This window comes from Atractosteus spatula, chromosome 2, assembly GCF_055471065.1.
Source record: "Atractosteus spatula isolate fAtrSpa1 chromosome 2, fAtrSpa1.hap1, whole genome shotgun sequence".
NCBI classification, from domain to species: Eukaryota; Metazoa; Chordata; class Actinopteri; order Semionotiformes; family Lepisosteidae; genus Atractosteus; species Atractosteus spatula.
This window is the reverse complement of record NC_142707.1, coordinates 16,025,322-16,038,171: the sequence shown is the minus strand read 5'-3', so window position 1 is coordinate 16,038,171 and position 12,850 is coordinate 16,025,322.

The window sequence follows — 12,850 nt, the reverse complement described above, 5'->3', positions numbered from 1 at the left end:
TACAGTGGCACAACTACATTTTAGCTTTAGGGTCCTGATTTCAATTCTGGACCTGGGAGCCTGAGTGTGTGAGGTTGGCTTATTCTCCCCGTGTTCACAATCTTCTTTGGATTTTCATTTCCTCTGGGGGCTTGGATTGTGAGAGACAGTGGACAAAACAGAATCGACTGAACTTTATGGACCAAAAGGCCAACTCCCATCAGTGGCCTTTCTAATGTTTTAAACCTGTATATTTGAAGTAAATTAAAGAAAAAGTGAAACTAATAACTGTTGAAAGGTTAAGTCACATTTTGTCTTTTTTGAGAGCACTTCAGGTGTCATCCAAACTGAGAAGTACATTTTAGAATGTCAACAGACCGTCACCTTAGGCTGTTAAATACATTTGACTTTACAAAGCAAAGAGAAGGTTTCAAGTCTTGAAACAAGCTAGATATGGCTAATGTTGCACGTTTGCACCACTGGCAGATAGCATTTAATTTTTACAATTGTAGAATATTACAGATACAGTAGGAAACAAAAATGTACTGTTAATATGAGATGAGAAACAGAGTTCTGAGAAACTGCCTGTTTTAAGTTTTTATGTCAAAATGTAATTTTCTTCTAGACAATATGTGAAAGTAATAAAAAAAGTAAACAGACTGCTAGGATATACAGTTAAAAAGGTAGAAAATAATTCAGAGATGTTATGATGAATTTGTGTAATGCTCCAGTAAGACTCTATTTAGAATTATCTGTGCAATTGTGTTTACTGCATTACAAGAATTATTGCCGTTTTACTTAAATATATTGCTGTTATGTTATGAAATGTGTTCCAAAGAGCAACAGGGTACATCCCAGGGCTAAAAGATGAAAACTTGAAACTTTAGTTGTGAACTGAAAAGACTATGAAATGACCAGATTCGAGCATTCACAATACCCAAAGGAATTAAAAACACAAGTGGAAATTAAGAGGAAGTGCATTTTAAATTGAGAAAAGATTAACTGTTTTAAACAAAGGGTTGTGGGAGTCTGGAACCAGCTACCCAGCTACTGTATGTACTGTAATTGAAGCTTATATCCTGCGTTTTTTCAAGAAGCAGCCTCAAGATCCTTGGATCAATTAACTACTAATGGTAGTGATGTTCTTACACCACCCAGGTTTCAAGAACCAGTTGAATGGGCTTTCAAGAACACGTTGAATCAATTAGCTACTTGTCACTAGCAGCCAATAGATGCTCTAGTTTATACCAGCAATGAAGACAAAGCTTGTTTTTTTATTTATTTTACTTCAATTCCTTGAAAAAAGAAATGCCCTGAACAATGTAATTTTTATATGCCATTCTATATTAAGATGGTAGCCCTGCCTATGCAATCAACAGGAAAAGCCCCTCAAGATTAATTTGTTTTCTAAGATTGTTTCGTAAGTGAAGGTCAATGATTTTCTTCCTTTAGCAGCTATCATGATCAGAGAATCCATGTCGAAATAAAAATTCAAGGTATTTTAAGGCTGGACAGGAAACTCAGTTGGCTCAGTTAATGTCCCCAGAAGTATATTTAATTTCAGGCACTTGAGAGAGGACGCCATCAATAGCAAGATTAAATACCTATTGACTGGCATCAGAAGAGAGTTTGGTTTGATAATCTATTGTCCCTATTCCCCCTGTGGCTGCTTTGTTTGATAAAGCGCTGAGTGCAGTGTAAAAATACCCCTCTACGTATAAATTGCATTCCTCTCCATTTAAACTTGCTCTTGCTGCAAAGAAGAATTGAAAGCTGCTAAAATTAAGTGGTGTCACTTCTCAATGACACTTTAATGATACTGGCGCTCAATAAAAGAGATGGGAATGGTTCCTAGCATCTGCTAAAGATAGTCCCTCAGACGAAATGACAAAAACGTCCAAATGAGTAAAACTTCCTTTGTTTCAACTGCTGCACAAAAACCACAGGGAATGGGGCAGTCTAATTAAGGAAGTCTGTGGGGAGAACCATGTCATTTTTGCTTGGCATCAGAAAGTTGGCACTAGGAAGAAAGTTGGCATCAGGCAGATTGGAAAAAAAAGATTTCTGGGAAGAAAAAAGTAAGCACGAAGGAATATTATTGGCACAGTAAACAGTTTTTGGCATTGGTACTGTAACACCCTTCCTGCTCTCCCAACTGTTTTTATAAGCATTTGTATTGTGCCAGCTAAGACTGTTAATGCAGGTACAACATGTCTTAATTTTGCCAGCACTAATACAGCAAGAGACCCACAGATCAATTGTAAGAGGACGTAAATTAAAACATCAATAAATAAAAAGCAATTATAATGTGTTTAAAAGCAATGAGGTAAATGGACTTTTACACAATGATTCATCAACATTAAAATTCAAAAGCCATTAAAATAACAGGCTGCATTATGCAGAAAGGGGTATTAAATTGTAGACATGAAACATCATAGCAATGAACAGATGATTCAGCAACAGAAAAGGCACCATCACATAGAAAAAGTATTTTCTATAATAAAGGACAAAGGATTCCACCACAGATAATGTGAAGAACTTGACATCCTGAACAAACACACTTGGATTAACATTCTACATGCCATTCATGGAAGAGCTTCTTTCTCAAATTTAACACTTTTTAAAAAAATATAACACAGTTAATTTATTAACTAGCACCACTGTTAGACTTGTTAGTGGAGAGTCAGCATTTTCTCTAACAAATAATTAAGTGATAAAGTTTGATTACCTTAATTTCATTATGAATCATTTCAATAAGCAGTGAGCAATTGTGTTGATTTTCATTCAACTGTCATCATGTTGAATTTCTTAATCAGTTCAACAAGACACCTGAGCAAGATTCTTCATGGCATCAAGGTTAAATTAAAGTTTTGATAAAATCTCCAAAAAGACTTGTTTTAACCAACCTGGTGGTGGTGGTGGAATAAATGTTTATCTCCCACAGAGGTACAATTTTTTAAAGTAGGAGGCAAACCATATAAACAAAATGGCAAGTACAGTATGTACCAATTTGGCAAAATAAATCTATTAGTGGTATCAGCTTCCCATCCAACCAGCCTGTTTTTTTCTAATTGTTGATATGATATGATTCATACTGAATCAAAGTATTGGGAAAGATTTCTTGACAGTTAATGGGGCCAAATCACCTTTGTATAACACCTGGTCACTTCCACATGAGTGTTAATTTCACAATAACCCCTGCTAGCACTATTAGACTAAGGAAGTTACACAATAAACAGTTCTTAAGCATTCTTGTTCTCCCTTGTTAAAGATACAGTACATGTGAGGGTGTAAAGCATGTGGAATTTTACTAGGGTTAATGGTAAAATAGCAAATTTTTATGAGCCACTGACGGCATGCATTGTGTTTATCCCCAACATGCAGTATGAGGCAACCATGATCTTAAAACATTATTTTAAAATTGCACATTATGTACAGTAGGGCAAAAGCTGCCTTTAGAATTATGTCAGACTCTGTAACTACCTGCTAATAATAACATTTTAAGTCCGGTATAAGTGGAGTCTTTTCATGTAAAGACTGTTTTTTGTCTTTTTGTGGATGTTCATTATTAAACCAGCCTCCGAGGTACTCAGTGGAGTCTTCCTATTGACCCTATATTAGTTGACACAAAACTTTAAAGCGACTATGTTCTTTCTTTACAAGTACTACAGAAACTCTTTGAATTTAATGGAATAAATGAAACCTTTTATCCTGCATATCTTCAAACTGCCTCTTCTACATATTCGTGTTTTAAAGCATAAACTATTTAAACCCTTTTCTTGATAAGGATGTGATCTGTCATATTTATTTTTATGCACTACCATAAGGCTGTGCCTGAGCATATACTGCATCTTTTTCATACCCTACATTTAATTCATAACACAACCCCCTGCTTCCTAGTAAATAGTCTGGTTTTTGAATTTATAAACCTCCGGGAGGATGGATGGAGAAAGCTGTTTGTTAAACTTTTCTAATGTAGATGCCAACAAGCCCATCACCTTTATTCCCTTAAAGAACGTCCCTTGCATCACTTTGACTCACATCAAAGTTATCTTATCACAACTATGACCACCTAGGTCCAAACTTCCTACATGTAGCTTGGCACCATTAGCATTACACAGCCTCCACCTAGGTCCAAAAGGTCAGGTTGTTCCAGTAGCCCAAAATAACATACTTATTGCAATGAATAATCACCTTCTCTCATTGCAGGCCCACCTGACAGAGCACTACCCTGATCCCCATTTCACTGTTATCTAGATACAGTATGAAGAGACCAGTGCCCATTTTCACCATCTGATCTTGATTTCATGCTTCTGTTACAGCAACTTGTAGCTCACCCCAGTCATGGTAGTTGATATGTTGTGTCAAATGTTTCTTCTTATGATACAATATGTCAACATGAATTGACTGTTTTTCATGTTTGAACCAATGTGACACAAACTGATTTTGAATATACCTAAAACAGTCTTGTATTATCTGGTGCCTTCCTCTACTATTATTTTAGGACTACAAAACTTATCTTTGGTCAGGTTCTAAAACCAAATTCATGGAGTTGCATATTGTCTGCAGTATCTCAAGGATACTACTGACTTCCTTCAAGTATTGTTAGATCTGGGAAGCATTTATATTACAAAGAAAAAGAGCAGAGTTTCTTTTGTCACATTCATCAAGAGGACTGAAATTTCTATGACCAGTTCTCAGCTTTTTATTAATAGTACAACTGTCTCTGTATCATGTTCAAAGCTGAAAGATAACATTCTGAGAAACCTGAAATTTATGTGGAATGTCATCCTGTTGACTTCTATTTATAAGCTTTACCAGAGCTGCTCAGCTCAAAATGTAGCTTGAGCTTTTCCCTTTGTTATATATATATATTGTCCTCCGGTCTCTGGTCTCTTCTTAGTACCCCTAGTCGTGACTCCCTGAATTTTTCAGATTGATACATTACGTAAATGTTAGGAACATTAAACAGGCACGCCACCCCCTATTCATTAGAAAGAAAGACTCAATTCTGAGTCCCTAACTGAAAGCAACGAGTTTCAGATTATGTTACTCGTTATTAAAAAAACTCTTTACAAAAGGTGATTGTTAATCCTAATAATATTGATGATGGAAAAAAAAACACTGACCTCAACTGAATTCACCCTTTTTTATATTTTTGTTCTGCTGATTAAATAGTGAAGAGTAAAGGCAACGGGTCAGAGAAAACAGATCCTGTCAGGTTAATAAAGGGAGGCCTTCAGAAAAAGTACATTGTTGAGTGTGAGTGGGGAGGGGAGGAAGCGACAGCCCTGGAGAGTGTTGGCCGCAGGACTCACTGTGGCACAAGTGAGGTGGCGTCCAGCTGGAGATGACAGGACTAGACAGGATGTCAACTGCAAAACGGGTCCCTTCATCCTCTCACATGTCCCCAGTCTGGCAGTTTACCCCCCTCAGACACAATGTAAATAGACAAGGCAAGAATGTTCTCTTTTTGAAAAGCGTCACATGAACTAGCTTACCGGGCTGGCTGGCAGAAAATCATGTTTTCTGATCACCAGTGTCACTTGTTATTAATTTTAAAACAGCACAGTCTCTGCTACTTTGGGGGTTTAATATATCCTTCCTTTTTTTTCTGTCCCCCCACCAATGCCACAGGTGCTGCAAATGTCTGCAAGCATTTTTTTCCAGTTTACCACAAGGTTGTTTCCTGTGGTCTTAATAGATTGCACTATAAATTGCTCGCAAAAGGGAAAATAACAACATATAAAGTCCATGGGAAACTGAACTGCAAAGACAGGAATATCTAAAGGGCTATTAAAAGATGGGAGGGATTTAGTCACCAATGTCTTATGTAAAGGTAGGATTTTTAAAATAAGATAAATCTATGAAATGAATAAACTGACAGTTTTACACACAAAACTGTAGAGATTATAAATTCATGTTGTGTGTAACAAACACTGTATTCTGTAAAATTCCTGATAATTTTTCAGCCTTATTTTATATACAGTACCTGCATATACAGCATAGTCTACATTAGCTACACAAACAAATCCCGCTACATTAAATAATCCACTAACTTTAAAACTAAAATTTTAAGAGGAATTTTTATGGTTTTATGATTTACAGTGTATGTAGATGTGTCAACGGAGTTGCTGTGGTGACTGAAAGTTAGGACAGTGGCAAAAAGTCTGTGTCCCTCATCAGGCACCCCTTGACTACAAACCTGTGTTTGGCCAGCCTCATGGAGTCTGGCTGGACAGGGAAGGACACTTGATTGTGGCAGACTCATACTTGGGGTTCTACAGAGTGCACCCCAAGACTGGAGAGAAGACACTCCTTGTATCCAAGGAGAATGGTGAGTAGCATCTTTAAAAGCCTCAGATAGCTTTTATTTCATCCATCCATTCAAACTGCTTTATCTAATTCAAGGATGCAGGGGTGTCAGAGCCAATCCTGGCAAGCAATTGGAACAAGGCAGGGTACACCCTGGACGGGGCGCCAGTCCATCACAGGGCACACACACACTCACACCAGGGCCAATATTCCCAGTTTATTGTGTATTTAATTGGTTTGAAAAATGAATGTACAGCCACTCCAGATGTACATATATTTGCTGGAGTCTTCATTATAATACAATAAAAAATATAACTTAAAAATGATTTTCTCTTGAAACACGTATGGAATGTATGATATACATTTTCTATCATATTTATGTTCACAGTACAATTTATGGCAGCCTTTAGATATGAAAAGAAAACAAAATGTATGTGTTAATATAGTATGTTGATATAATTAAGATCATTTGTGACAGACAGGTGCTCACATACCTTTTGATCTGATTACAGTCTGTTTTTGTATCAGCCTTTTTATTGATTTAACATAATGGAATATTTTGTAAAAATAAATGATAGAAAACCTTTTCAAGGATTCTGAAAATACATCCTTTTTTAGAAGAGCTATCATATCTCTTCATTTATCTGCAATGGCTGACTGTAGTTGTATTTTGTATAAAGAAATTATTTCTCTTATGTACATTCACCTAAAACAGTACATGTGAAGTACAAATTAGGGATGGATTCTCATCCACAGGAGAACTAAGAATTTGTAGAAGGAACCCACTTTAGAAACTGTGGATTCATAAGGAAAAAATAATTGGGGGTATTTGCAGTTTATAGATTTCTTGTCTTTCCTCATTGAATTGTACACATGCAATAAAATATGTTTGTGTTGGAAAAAATGTGAAATTCCCAAAAATCTAAAAGGGATTTGTGTGTATTGTTTATGTAACTAATTATTATTGAAGTAGCATAAATATTGGAAAATTGTTTTAACTTTTGACTTTTTTTCATGTTTCCAACAAAACCACACTAAATGGTTAATTAAAAAAAATGCAGACTGAACTAATTGATTTGGATATTTGCCACTTCACTAAACTTAAATTTGGGCAGACTATATGCTACAGTATATGCTTTAGAAAAGGTGAAATTCCTTCTGTGAGGCAAGTGCAATTTGGTAATAATATTAAAAACAATATAAGTAATAGTATTAAGCTGGGGTATTTAAATACAAAATTAAGGAGGTTATCATATCAATATAATATGATAAACCAATTTGCTATGGAATCTACAAATAGAAAATAATATTTCCACACTTTAGGTGGACAGGACAAATATTTATTAAAGATAAATAATGCACATATAACAACACAATGTGTAGTAACTGTGTACTGTAAATATAGCAAAACTATATGCATTGTCTCAGACCTCCAGAATAAGATAACTTTGCTGAGAACTACAAATATGCTAACCTTTCTAAACCAGCTACACCCACCACCACAACAATTATAATATCTCAGTAAACAATGGGTGCAATGCAGGGTATACCCTGGATGGGACACTTGTGTATTGGAGAGTACACACAGACACAGACATGCACACAATCACACCAGGGCCAATTTTCCCTTAAGCCAAGTAACCTAACATTATGTCTTTTCTTACTGTGGAAAAAAAAAACAGAGCACCAAGGAGAAACTCATGCAAAAATAGAGAAAGCAATAATAATAATAATAATAATAATAATAATAATAATAATAATAATAATAATAATAATACCAACAACCAGTATTTTTATTATTTATTTGAGTATAAGACAACATAGTCCTAAATATCAGTATTTTTAAAATAATTTGCCTTACGTCCCTGCATTTGTTATTAAAATATGCATATAATTAATTTAAGTACGGCTGTATAAATCTCTTGAATAGTCCAAATGCTCTGAAAAGATTAAAAGAAAATAGAATCATGCTGCATTTCTGCAACACCTAATGGACTAATGAGATTTTTATGCCACAGGTAGCCTGCAGTAAACGCATAATCCCTTAATACTCCTAATCAGTGAATTCTAAAGAGCTTAAGAAACAGAAGTTCAATGAGGCACATTCACAAAGGATTAGGAATACTGGGTCATTCATTTGATGGGAGTTAAAATATTAAACATTGGCAAGATAAAATAGAAAACACATACTTTACCTAATCAATTATTCAAGTAATAAAGGTTGGATATTACTATATATATATAATATATCCTTATTATGGAAAATTGGCAAAAAATGAAATAAGTGTACTATAATGATAACCTTTACTGGTATATCATTTCAAAATGCTGTACAGTAAAACAATCAAACTAAAAACACATTTGCGTCGACTGTTATGCAGGTAATAATCTATAAAACAGCAATCATTAATATACATGTACACTATTCAAAGTTATTGTAAATCAGTTGCTTTTTTAATAAAATATTATTTTTTTCATTATGTTAATATTGTACAACATTGTTTCAGATATACTATATGTTGCCAATACTTGAGTCTGCAGATATAATAAAATATACAAATTATTGATGCCCACCATTCCTCTTAAAAATATTGATTATATGATGAGGTAGGTATTAATATTGTTTTTACCAGATCGTTTATATAGATTTTTACCTCTATCTTATCTCAGACTTTTTAAACTATTCATGTAGTGCATAGCAATAACCAGAAAGCTATCTGCATACAGTATCATGCAGAATTTACCAAAGAAATCTTACACCTCTGATGAGTTTGAATATTCCATCAAAAGTCATTTAATAAAAATAGCATAGAGGTTAATACTTTGCTGTATTTTTTCTAGTGTACTACAGGTTATGTTCTTCAGTGGCAGGAGTTTACAGGTTTGATGGAAATGTTTTCCTTCAGAGCCATTCAATGCTCATTTGTATTGCAAAGAAATTTCTCTCTGCATACGCCTCATGTATGAACAAGTCAGTCTCTATAATAACACTGTTATTGTACAGAATGATTAATTTCTCTGCTTTTCCTCCTTGTGTGTCCAGGGGAACTATATATCCCTGGGTCTCAGGAGCAATGACCTGAATCTTTTAGCAGTCTAAATGCAGCAATCAACAGGTTTGGGACAATCCTGGGCCACTACTTCAAAGTGAAAAATGTTTTAGTTCCCTTCCACAAATGACTTGATTATAAGAAATAAAAATATTTGTGTGTGCATATACAGTGCCTCGCAAAAGTATTCATCCCCTTCCTGTGATGGAATTTCCCCTGAAACAATACTGTATGTTTAATATTGTTGATAGTTTTTTTTCCCCAAAATTAAACTTCATTCTCACATAAGTTCAGTCTGAGCATTTATGGTTTAGATTTTTATTTTGATTATTGTTTTATTTTTAAAAAATATGTATAAATAACTTCTGTTGTTTATCTTTTCTATGTGTACTAAAGTAACAAATGCAGTAACTATAATTCTGCTAAGAATAATTCTGTCAAGAGACGAGTTCCTCTCCTGAAACATGTTAATGGAGAAGCAGCTTATACTGTAGCTATTAATCCATGAGAGGAACTAAAAATGTGTAGTTCAAGGGTATTAAATCATTTTCAGAATGTAGTTTTCCCTTGCTTGTTTAGACTGCCACTTGCCACAAACCTATATAAGATTAAACAGTTATAGTTAATAAACAAATGTATTGTCAATCCAACTTAAATAGAAGAAGCACACATAACAAGTTAATTTCATGCTGAAAAGTAAAAAAATATATATTTGAACTCTGGATCCTTCTTCAGCTTCCACACACACCAATAAAACTGCGGCACTTTCTTTACGCACCCGAAGTTAAGAAGGAAGTATCCAAATAAGTGAAAAATGATTACTTAAGATAAATACATTGCTTTATCTTCTGCTATTGTCTTCTATTGTATTTAAAAAATCAGAATGAGAAGGGAAGTTTCACGAAACATAATTCACTGTTTGTGTTAAATATAGACCTAGAGTGGTTTCACTGTTCAGAGGTCAGCGCAAAAGAATTTAATTATTCATGCTGTTGTGGATTCCGACACTGGTATCCATTGTAATATAAGGAAAGGCAGTCCCATCAAATGGTTTGAAACATGGAATCCCAAACATCATCACTTCTATAACAATTCCATTTTTCAGTACTTTAAAAACCCAGCAGGTTCACCCACTTGGGAGCTAAATCAATTACTCAAGGAGAAACTATACCCCAGATTTTATCGGCCTTAAACATCATTACCTTGCTTTTAACTTTTTAAGTGAATCGATATTCATTCTCTGTTTTAAAATTAGCATTAGGTATTTGATTAAACAACATGTATTATTTTATAACACCCAAAGTTAAGAATCATAATTTAACTTTATGATTTCAACTATGATGCATTATTATTTCAGATTCAGAATGACCCAAAGTAATATGTAGCAAGTTAAAAGAAACTGTGAAATATCACACAGTGTAATATTTATTAAAAGCTTAGAAAAAGTAAGCCATCAATACATTGGCTTCTGGTGTGGTATGCACAGATTAGCAGATGGAATTCAATCACTATCTCTGAGGCATACTCCCAGCCTTGAGCCACACAATGCACAGTAGCGAATCTTGCTCTGCCAAAAGGCTGGCCCGCTGTTGTGGGAGAATTCAATGCAATTGGGTGTCCTGGGGGCTTATGTCACTCTAAGGTGACCCTAGCCCTAATGACCCTTTTTTACTCTCAGACATACATTTAATATCGGAGAGAAACAATGTCTCCTCTGGGGAAAAGAGAGGTTTTATATTTACCATGAAATGAAGAGTAATATACAGTATAGGGTAGTGGATGTAGAGATCCTTGAGATAAATAACATGGAAGAACAATTTAAAATAATGATAAAAAAATAATAAAGCCACACCCCAATAATCTTAGAGTCCAAAGAATCACACTGTTTCCCCCAAACGAATTTCAGTTTGAGGTCTGCAAAGCCAAGGGCCTTGCCTGCATGTACTGTGTCTGTGCTGTGAAAACAATATTCAGAGATATACTGTATTCTGTACATATTAAGAGGAAAGTAGGTCAAGATAAGATTGGGGTTCTTTTCGGAACCACTTTCATCAAAAGGATCTGCTGTTCTCATTTACTTGACCAGTTGGTGGAAGAAAGTTAATTTGATGCTAGTTACAGGCAGGACCACAGAGGGCTGCAGTTAGGCATCAGCCTCCGCTGTCCAGGAAAAGAGCAAAGTCCTCTGTTATGCTCTGCACCAGAAGACAGCAAGGAGGTGACCAACCTACTGATATGTGATCATTGGAGTGCTAGTATTTAAATAAAGAGCATGTTTTACATATGTACATTTGTGCATTTATTTTATTGAGAATGGACTTTTTAAAGACCACTGCTACAGCACTGCAACCCTCAACCTGTTTGTGTCATAATTTATACATACATTTGTCACTCTATCATTCCAAAAAATAACGACCCTACAGGTATGTCTTTTGAAAAAACTCCCTTTAAACTCCAGGAATTGCAACATTCTCAAGTGGCACTCTTTTTGTAAGCACATTAATCACAATATTAAGTCATTCAAAGCCTCTGAAAATATTTTTTAAGTTAGGATGTCACTACTGTGCACAATAAAAATTTTATATTCATGAACTCCATTTGTTTTGTCCTTCTCTTTGTCATAGTCCCCACATGCAGCATATGCTTTGCTCTGTGGAGAGTAAAATCAAATTTGTCTGTCTTGTCAAATTGTCATCAAAGTGATCGTGTCACAATTAGATTAACATTTTGTCAAGGAGTTGAAGGAAAAAAAATAAGGTGGGAAACCACATTACACTACAAGCAATGGTTAACCCCTTTCCTACTTTCCCCTTAGGTCTATGTCCAGTGTGGCAAGCATTGTGAGGCTGAAGCCAGAATTCAGATCAAGGTGAGGTAACATTTCAGCTGGTTCAGCCCAGGTGAAATAAACGTTTCACACTGTACTGAGGAAAACATTATTCTGAAGCTGTGTTGATGATGTGATATGTTTAATTCAAAACCCAAAGCTTTCAACCAGACACCTGTTGTAAAGGAAAAGTCTAAGCCTGTTATGTGATGTGTAAAGTAAAGTGTGGAGTAATAACTCTCAAAAGCTAACAGTGGAATTGTGCTGGTGTAGAATTTCCAACTGCAGTCGATGTTCACTTAATAACGTACCGTATGTAATTTACCATTCTGGAATGGCCATCATGATTTGTCAATTTCATTTGACCTTTTTTCGATTTGTGTATTTTTATTTTTGTTGTATGCAAGTGGGACTAGGGTAGTGGATGAAAGAGGGTTTACTAAGTGTCTTGGCCAAAACATGGGTTTGCACAAGTGAGCAAAATAATTGTATGGACAGAGCAAGAACAAGATAGTTTGGTGAGAGTACATTTGTTTCATTTAGAACATAATGATTTAAGAAGGTCTGGAACAACAAAATCAAATTAAAATAAAAAATTAATAACACAGAAAGAGACAAAGTGTGAGGGGATGCTTTTTTAAAACAAATTGTACATTTTGGTTTCCTGAAGCTATAGTTT